The 9,749-nt window shown below is 43.4% G+C and overlaps 1 long non-coding RNA gene across 1 annotated transcript; it reads left to right on the top strand.

Moving 5' to 3' along the window:
* Positions 1 to 4,658: 4,658 nt before the first annotated feature.
* Positions 4,659 to 7,972, top strand: LOC142563089 (uncharacterized). The gene is made up of 3 exons (XR_012824298.1): positions 4,659 to 5,073; positions 6,827 to 7,036; positions 7,875 to 7,972. It is a non-coding gene; the product is annotated as an uncharacterized LOC142563089 (long non-coding RNA).
* Positions 7,973 to 9,749: the final 1,777 nt, after the last annotated feature.

A 9,749-nucleotide genomic window follows, 5' to 3' on the forward strand; every position in this document is an offset into this window, starting at 1 on the left:
TCGTCTTTGCCGGACTTTCTCAGCGGCCTCTTTGTACGTAGAGTTGTCTCTCACCCTTGCTCGAGAATGGAGATCTCTTTCTTTATCTGGGGTCAGACTTTGGAAGAGGTGCAGGGATCACCTTGACAGTTAGGACACTTCAACGTGGATGCGCTGCAGTTGTCTTTTGTGTGGGGCTCGGCGCATCGAGGGCATACTGAGAAATTTCTGCAAACACCCTCCACGTGGTCAATCTCCTGACAGTTCAAGCATTGCATTGGTCGAATAAATGATCGAACCTGGTGGCGAAAACGGCCAATCTTAACGTAGGAGGGAAGACAGTCACCTTTAAACGTTATCCTCACACAACGTGTGCTACCGAGGCGACCAACGTGCACAATGACTTTGTGTTCACTTGCTGGTTTTATGAGAACGGGGAGGTCTGCGTTAGGTATTTCATTGTCAATGTCATAGATGACTCCTGTTATTGTGGCACCATTTGCTGGCACGATGAATCGGACCTAGATGTTACCCATCTGCATTACATGTCGTAGTGTGTTCAACGTGCTCGGGTTCATTACGTCGATTGTTAGGATGTTTTTCCTAGTCTTTATCCTGACATCCTTAATCTCGTTCGGCACGGTGTTTTCTAGATACACGGAGAGTGCTTGCCTGTTGAGGACGTGTAGGTTGTCAGTAGCGTTTTGTGGCACAAACAGGATAGAGCGAGGCCATCGTTGAAGCGTAGGTGTTACAGTGATCGAACTTAACGCCGAAGATGCGGTGATAATTCTTCGTTTAGCCTTGCGGTACTAGACGAGTCGAAAGCTCTCTTCCGAGGACTCGAAACCTGCTGTAGAGTACAGCTCCCTGTCCTCGCTATCGCTCGATGTATTCCTCGAAGGGAGGAAATACATCGGCGGGTGAACTAGAACCGGGAGGGTCTTCGAGGTGCTGTACATCCGTCACCGCGATGTAGGGAGCGGTAGACCCCACAAGTGCATTGATAAGTGCAGGAAATCACAGAGACGGGCGAGATGTGTTCTACAGGAGAAGCACTTCGTCTTCCTCTCTCCAGACACGCACATATACGAATGTGTTTTATGCCCTTGCTTGTGCCCCATTTGTCGAGACAGTAATTCCTACAATTAAGGGCTAATATAAATTAGAAAAGTTAGAAGAGTCCGTGGTGTCGTCGTCTTTCTTGTGTGTGTTGTTTTTGGCGCAAATCTTTTTAGTAGGCTAATATAATGTTCACAGAAAGGCAGTTCACGCTCTGGTTTTAGATGGGAGCTTCTTTTCCTACTTGACCCGGTTTCGCGTGTCACTTCTGTGCCCGCGAATGGTTTAGATAGCGCTAAGCGTTGATCTACATAGTTGTGCGAGTGAGCGCATCATCTGCGTAATTAAAGAATAAATATTGACCATAAAACCGTTACATATGTCTCCTTACACACAGAACTATTAATGATATACTGTACGATATTCAAATATTCGGGAGCAGTCTAGCAGATAAACACAGAGATAAAAGCATTTTAACGAAAACTGAAGGTGCGATCCATGCTACATGCAAGGTTTGCTATTTCTGGCAACCTGCTTAAATAGATGAATAGAGGGAAAAAAATATTCATCTGCAAAATAGAATAAAGTAACAACTAAGACTAAATACACAAGTCGAACACAGTTTATAGACAAAATGTCAAAGAATTATATAGGTCCTCATGGCGTCGGAAAAGAAAACACACGTGTATCGTACTATTTGCGGGCGCTAAGAACCCAAGATAGTCCAAATTATTCCAGCACCTGCGGTGAGGCCACCTCAAAGCCCGTGCATTTCCTTGTTGAAAACATCCTTGTTTCCATTCTGAATCTGTATGGGGAAGCTTTTGTGGGAAGAAGCGGTAACTAGGCTATAGTCGCAGTTCATGGCAAAATTTCAATCTGTCAACACAAGCCACACTGCACCTTATCCGCTGCTAAATCAAGTGTTTCATGGAGGAAATTTTTGTTGAACCTATTAGGTTTTTCTTGTTTTTTGTTTGCCGGTTATTCTTTCTGTCTTTCTTTCTTCCTTTCTTTCTTTCCTTCTTTCTTTCTTTCTGCCGATAGCTTCCTTGGATTGACTTGTCTAGTCTTCTATTCGTGGTGTCTTCAGCGATATGTGTCCGACCTGTGTCGTTTTTAACAGCAGTTGCAGGACTTGCCCTTTTATCGCTGTATAATTTTTTTTTATTTTTGATAAATTAACTGTCCACATTCACTAGCGGAAACACTTTTAATGCTTAATTTGCTTATTTAGCATCGTGTGATCCTTGTTTGACAATTGAACAATTCAACATTCCTAGAAAAACCAGAGATAAATAAACGGCTTTGTCCCTCTTCTTGTGCATAAATCTTAGCACCTGATCTTCTCTAATCTCTACCTACTAACTCGACTTTCTGTACACTTTTAAAAACATCAGTCAGCGTCACCTGCCATAATTTTTACATCAGTGTAGACTTCGCTTGTTTTCTTGCTACTTTTAGTCTTATTAATAAATACTACTTCCAGGTAGCTTCTCTTTTTTTTTGGGGGGGGGGGGGGAGGGGTAGAAAGCGTAAGTTCGCGCACCATTGGCTAATCTACCTCCATTTTCCAGACACCGTTACATGGTGACCCCTTTCCCGATGTCAATTATCTACAAAAATTGAAACGAAGCATTTCTTCCTACAGTTGTTAAACTAATTATTTTTCCGCATTTGGTTTTGTTTTCAACATCTTGCCCACGTGCTGCTAAACATGTGGGAAAAATAACTTGCGCTGCCCATACAAAAATGCTTCCTTACTTTCTTTAGAACTTTTATCAACTTCCTATCAACTTTAGTAACATCCTATTGACTTTTACTTTTTAGTAACGTTTGTCAAAAGAAAGTTGGTTGCTTTTTTTCTAACTTCAGTATGTAAAAAGAAAGTTACTAGAAAGTTAAGACACACTATTTTAACTTTTTAGAAACACCATTCAATAGGAAGTCAATAAAAATAATTATGTTCTTAAAGTACATAACCCAAGTTACAAAACATGCATGAATATTATTAAATAAGGTTATAATTATTCAGTGAACATGGCTGGTGCAAGACAGTCTTGTTTTATGCACAGGTGTAAATTTCCTCAATTTTCAATCAACTTTCTAGTAACACTGGTTACTAGAAAGTTAAAAATGATTTAGTGAGAAATGAGCAGATAACATAATCTCAACTATAGATGAATATGCAAAGACTGGCTGCTTTAAAAAAATGCTTTTTTGCACAGTAACTGTTTTCCTAATTTTTAATCAACTTCCTAGTAACAGATGATAGTAGAATGTTCATAGAAAGAAAGTGCTTCTAATACCGGACGCTAAGAGGAAATATGGTCGCACCAATTCAACATGAGGGCACGTATTCTCGAAAACACAACAGCTAGCGCCATGGCAAGCGTGCATATGAGCGGTGATCATGAATTCGTGCTCAGTAGGTGTCAAAGAAGTCCGTAGGCCATGCACGATTGCAAGCAGACGGAGCTGCACGGACGGCGCGCTGATCGGCTCGTGTTCGCCAACCAAAGCGGGAGACACACGGTCCGATTCGGTGTCCGACCCGGCGTCCGACGCGCCGAAACGGCAGCCCGAATCGAGGTGTTTTGCCGTGCCGAAGCGCGGGAACGGACGACTGGCGAGATCGGGAGGCGCAACGCGAGGGCATTTCGCGGGCAGACATCACACACCGACCGTCTGAGCGAGGCCGCTCGCTTCGCTTGCACGTTTGCCCTTCGCAACGACTGCGTCGAGTAAACCAATTGTATTTAATTACGACCGACCTAATGTGTACAGTGTTAATTGTTTTGGCAAAAATAAGCACTCTTCGACGAGCTCGGGCTGGATCGCAAGCGCCGTCGGCCGCAGCGTCCGCCTAGCTATGCCTACCGGCCCTGTCGCTGGCTTTAGTGGAGCCGTCAGTGGACAACGCGCCGTCGTGAAGTGTTCTGTCACTCGCAGGGCGATAATTTTATCGACAGTGTTCGCGTAAAGCGAAGCAGTGTTGTGCAGAGCTGTTTATATAGCGTTTCTCGACGTGGATATGAACTCAAGCTGGGGAGCTGGATGTGGGCGGAGCTAACGCGCCGCTCAATCTTTCGGATGCACGCCATGTGCACATTGCACATGTGCACGCAACGTGTGCCCCCCCCCCCCCCCCCGAATCGCCGGAGCATGCAGCGCCGCACGTCGGATCGGACACCGAATCGTACCGCGTGTGTCTGTATAGCTCGCTCATGGTTCGGCTTAAGTCCCTGTATATTCTTTATAAATAAGGAAGCCTACCTAGATACTGTAAACCCAACGATTGGGGCCTAAATGCCTGTCCGCCTCCCAGCTACGGCTTCCTTTGAGTGACAAAGTCTGATCTCGAAGGCCGTGCTTTTGCCAGCTGCATGCACCTGAAGCAATTGCGAATCTTGAAGGCAACATCCGCTTCGTTTTTATTATATATACATTTCCTTAAACTTCGTATCACAAAGCACATTATACACACTTTTGGACCCAACAAATCTATTAAAAGACCTTACGAAATGTTATTAGGAAAAAACACGCAATTTTTTCATTTAAGATACATTTTTCTAAAAACCGCAGAGTGGCGCTACAGTAGTATTTGTTTGGTCGACACACCACGTTGGTTGTAGTGAATGCTCCTTGCATTTAGGTGGTCTTTGAGTTATATTTTAGAAGTGCCTAGACAAAATGTGCTCCTTGTCGTGTGCAGTAGCCATCCCGAACCCTCCGTACTCGTGTAACGCCATTAGTTCGCCGTGTGTTTCGAGCGATCCACCAGGGTCGACAGTGAGTGCCCTAGTACAGCGCCCGTCCGAGCTGCCTTTGTTCTGCCGAGCTGCCTCTGCCTGCCCGCGCTCTCGTGAAAAAGTCTGGTACTGGGGCTTCGAATCGTAGTGTATGGAAGACTGTTGGAGGTTGTGCTTTTGTGGAGCTGGAGTTCATCGGAAGTTCTACAGTGCTTGCGCCAGAGAAACGTCGGTGCCTCTGTACCTGTCAGACGAAGGAGCGTTTGCCAAGTCTTGAAAGGTAAGCAAGTTTGGCGCTTGCGCGCATTCTTGAAGCTTATGATTTACGTAATGAGCGTTGTGTAACTAGCTAGAGCAAAGCGCTTTCCTATCGTATGTTAGCCATGTTGCTGTGGACATTTAGCAAGCAATTTCACGAAAGCTTCCTCTGATGTTACAGCGTACTTGCATTCTGCTACCCGCCTTGATTGCTATGCCTGAATGGGCACACAATTATGAAAACACATTGAAAGTTGGTGTTCGTTCGGTAGTTTCCTGGCAAGAAGTTATTCGCCATATAGGCATTCCCGCAAGTACAGTACATCTGTGATGTATACGTCGATGTATCATGGTCTTCGCGCGTTGACACACGATTGCTATGTTTGACGCTTAAGCAGATGGAAGCTTGTATGAAGGTTTTTGTATGTATACAGTTCGGTTTGGAGGTCCGCGTCGCGAGAACCTGTGTGTATTTATGTTCTTGAGTGTGTTCGCGTATTTGTCTTCTATGTTACAGAGCGTATATAGGCCGATATTACAATAACGAGGTTTATTTTTAATCTAGACATTTCAATCAGACGCCTGCCCTTAAGAAACACAGACCAACCAAATCTTAATAACGAGATGTCAGCTCTTGCAATCGTAGGTTACGGCAGTGCGTAATAATTTAAAGACTGCGATTCTATATCACTCTTCTCGCCCACCGCTAACGGCCGGCAGTTGCAGTACGTAGTACGGGCCGGGGCGTCGGTCAGACTACTAACGAATAGCGAAAAGGAATAGCATCGCTATAAAATCGCGGTCTTTAAATTATTACGCAAATTTTGTGCACAATGAAATGTTATAAACACATCTTGCATGTACATGAAAAGAAAGTTTACAACAGAGATAACATATATGCATGGGCACATATATGTGTCAATAAAGTACTCGAGCCTCTTTCTGCCTACAGGAAAAGAAGTTATGTCTCCTGGAGGGCATGGCTGCTTGCACTAATGAACCTCTAAGGGAAGGTTTTCTCTAATCCCTATTTTTGATATCTAAATGCTTATGTGACATGTCATGTACAAACTGCTTGCATCAATTTCTCATTGGGATGAGCTGTCTAAAATTTAATTTTCAGTAATAATTGCAATAATTAACTCCTTTCACCTGTCTTCTAATGATTATAAAGTTCTATGCTTCTACCTTGACAACCCTTTTATGAAATTAGTTTGATGAGGCCCAATATACAGGGCTTTCTAAATTGAAGGTATCAGTACCTATTAAAGACTATGCTAACTATGAAAATGCTGCTTTTGTATGTGGTTTATTCGCTCTGTCAGACAAAATCTTTACACCCAAGTGCAGTCAGTAAATTGAAAACTGCATGTCTGCAAAGGGAAGTCAGAATTGTATGTGAAGACAATTGCATCTTGTTTGATAGTTCTCGAGCACAGCTTGGCCCAATACTCGATGAGGCTTGAAGCTTTCAATGTCTGCTAATCACTAAAACAGCACCAGATCTCACTCTGTGTGTCAAGGGGTGGCACACATTTGCTTAGTTCTAGGCAGATGCATGTCTTTCTTTCGCATTGAAGTTCCCAATACTTTCTAGTCTTACGTAAAAGTACACAGCTCAGTACAATGCATGTATGGTATACGTAAGGCTGCTTTGTTCTTTAAACCGAATCAACAAGAGCAGCTACTTCTGTTTTTGCAAACCTTACCCTATTTCCTAATCATTCCTTGATCATACGTGTATAAAATGAATCTGTGCTTGTATTGTTTCACAGGTAGACATCGGTGGCGGTGTATATGTTGAAAAGGACCTGCTGAAGAGGCTGTGCCTGGATGCTAACAACTCAGGCTTTCACTTCGCGGAGGGCCTCCTTAAAGCCCCTTTTTCAATAGAAGACGTTGAAGGGAGGTGCTTCTTTGGGCGGCTGTCAAATACCTTCCACAGAAGGATCCGTTGGATTCCAAGAAGGTCAACACCACACTAAGTATGTGTGTCACAAAGAAGCATCTTAATATTCTTTGTGCAGTTTTCAACAAAACTCCTTTCATGGCAATTTCAGTGCTATCTTAAGGTATACTCCTTTCTTTCCAGCTAAAATAGCTATTAACCTGATTATAATAGCATATTATAATGCAAGCTTTGCCACCATAACTGGAAAATTGTCATTACTGTTGGCATATGTATTTTTGTGATAGAGGCCCCGGTCATATGAATGCACTGATAATATAATATCCTGTCTTGTGGAAAGCTAACATGTTTAGTAACAAGCTCACTTTGACAATGTCTGCCTGCACAGCAAAGACATTTTCTAATCTTGCTGTAGAACGTCCATAATGCCTTTTCAACTGCTTACATGTTGCTTGTATCATTTCGTGGTTCTTAAGTGCAACACAAAAGTCAACTCTTCTATGTACCTGTGCCCAAGCAAAGCTTCAGCACAGTTCTGACTGGCACCTTGCCTTGCTAAGATAATTCACACATGAAACTTCCATGTACTGGTCACAATACGAATATTGAAGTTCATTAAAGTTGATTCATGAAGTTGATTTACAGCTTTTGTTTGTAGATGACAATTGGTATGATAGAGCTTATGTGTCATGCATCTGTTGGTGTTACGCACATTCATGACGCTCCCAGCTCTAATGCACTAATTCAGTCATTTCATGCATTTTAGGACTTTGCAAAAAACAGGTGGAGATGTTTAGAGCTCACAGGGTTGAAAACTTGTCTTGTGCACTTCCTCTTTAAGAAACAGATGCATGGTGTGTTGCAATGTCACTGTAGCAAAACTAATATATTGCCTTTTTTCTTCTCTTTTCTAGACTACACAACGCAACATTTCAGCCTACTTCCAGGGCAGCTGGAGAACTCGTCCTCATTACTAGCCCGGGGATATTAAATGGATGTGTTCAAGCACAAATGTAAACCTGTCTTCTTCTGTTGCATGTCACACCTAGCCACTTGGCATTCGCTATTCGCCACAAACAGATAGTTGACAGGATATTACTAGCAAGTCGTTAGGATATATAAAGGTGGTTAATAAATAGTCGCTGCACAGTTTTTAGGAAGTAAATAAAGATTTTATTCAGAGATAAAGCTTATTTTTGCAATATATAATTGCAAAAGTAATTACCTCTGAATAAAATTTTTATGTACTTTCTAAAAACTGTGAAGCGACTTTTTATTAACCACCTTTATACATCCTGACGACTTCCTAGTAACATCCTGTCAACTATTTGTCTGTGGCGAATAGTCGACAGGATGTTACTAGCATGTTGTTAGGATCTATAAAGGTAGTCAATAAAAAGTCGCTTCACAGTTGACACTTTCTACCGACATAAGATAATAAGCAGTCGGTAAGAATTCTATCGACATTTTATATCTATACTTTCAATTCAATATCGGTGGCCAATAGTCGGTAGGAGGTTACTAGGAAGTTGTTACGGTGTCTAAAGACGGTTTATAGAATGTGGATAGGTTCTAGTAACATTTGTCTAAAGACTGTTTATAAAATGTTACTAAAAATTTTTGTAAGGGTGGTCAAGGATGAAATAGCTCGTGTCACTGCGACAATCACGACAAGCATGGACTCGGCTTGCAAGGTATTGACGCGGCTCGGTGCTAGTGTTGAGCCCGTCCATTACATTTATCAACGTTGCGCGTCAACGCACGCATGCATGACGGCAACGCCATCAAATTCTACTAGAGAGCATCACATTTCCCGTTACTGTATGGAACTGCGCTCAGCTATCCACACTTTGTGGAATATTTCAGCCGCAGCGGAGGTGGTCTCGGTGACGTTTCCGTTACGGACCATTAACGACGCCGTTGCTCCCTAACTGAAGACGAACAGACGGGGGGGGGGGGGGGGAAGCACCCCTGCGTTTCTGGTTGGACATTAACCGAGTCGGTGTCGGTTAGGCTCCACGAGAACCCGCGCACACTCCTACTCGTGCGAACTGGAAGCGCAGCATAGCCTGGAAAAAACGGCGACGCTGACAAGTGTTCCGATCGTGTAAATGGAACGCTCGAGTGAAACCCACGTTCCATGGGCGGTGGCGGAAACTACTTCGCCCTGATGTCCCCGTAAGAGCACAAAACAGTAAAAAGGAAGAAACAAAAGTTATCTTAATCTTTTGCTGTTAACGTTCCTTCCGATGCTGCCTCCCGCTGAAAATTGGCGTTTCTATTGCGATAACTGCTTGTTTTCTTGAGTTTCTAGCGCTTTTATCAGGGCCTTCTGCACTAGAGGTTCCATCGGAAAGTGGGAAATGTATTATGAAGTAATACTTACTGTTAATTTGCCCGCAAAGAAAACGATTATTTAAGCTCTGAAGGAAACCTTTGCGCGTATTTGTATTAGACTCACAAGATTTCATGCGACCCGGCCGTAGCGGCACTCCACTTCTCATGGCCTTGTTACTACCTCGGTTTGCGTGTCCCGGCCGTTATCTTGGCTATACTTTCATGGTGCTCCCTGGCAGCGCAAGGCCACATGTCACCATCTAGTACATCGTAGCGAAGCGTGCGCTGCATAGTTGATACGAAACACACATGATGTAAAAAACGATGTTCTTAATTTAATAACGATTTCTCGTAGGCTTGCTGGTGATACAATCGTTCTGGCAGTGCTTCTGCACACACACATCATCATCATCATCAGCCGGGTTACGCCCACTGCAGGGCAAAGGCCTCTC

The sequence above is a fragment of the Dermacentor variabilis genome, chromosome 11 (assembly GCF_050947875.1).
Source record: "Dermacentor variabilis isolate Ectoservices chromosome 11, ASM5094787v1, whole genome shotgun sequence".
Classification (NCBI taxonomy): Eukaryota; Metazoa; Arthropoda; class Arachnida; order Ixodida; family Ixodidae; genus Dermacentor; species Dermacentor variabilis.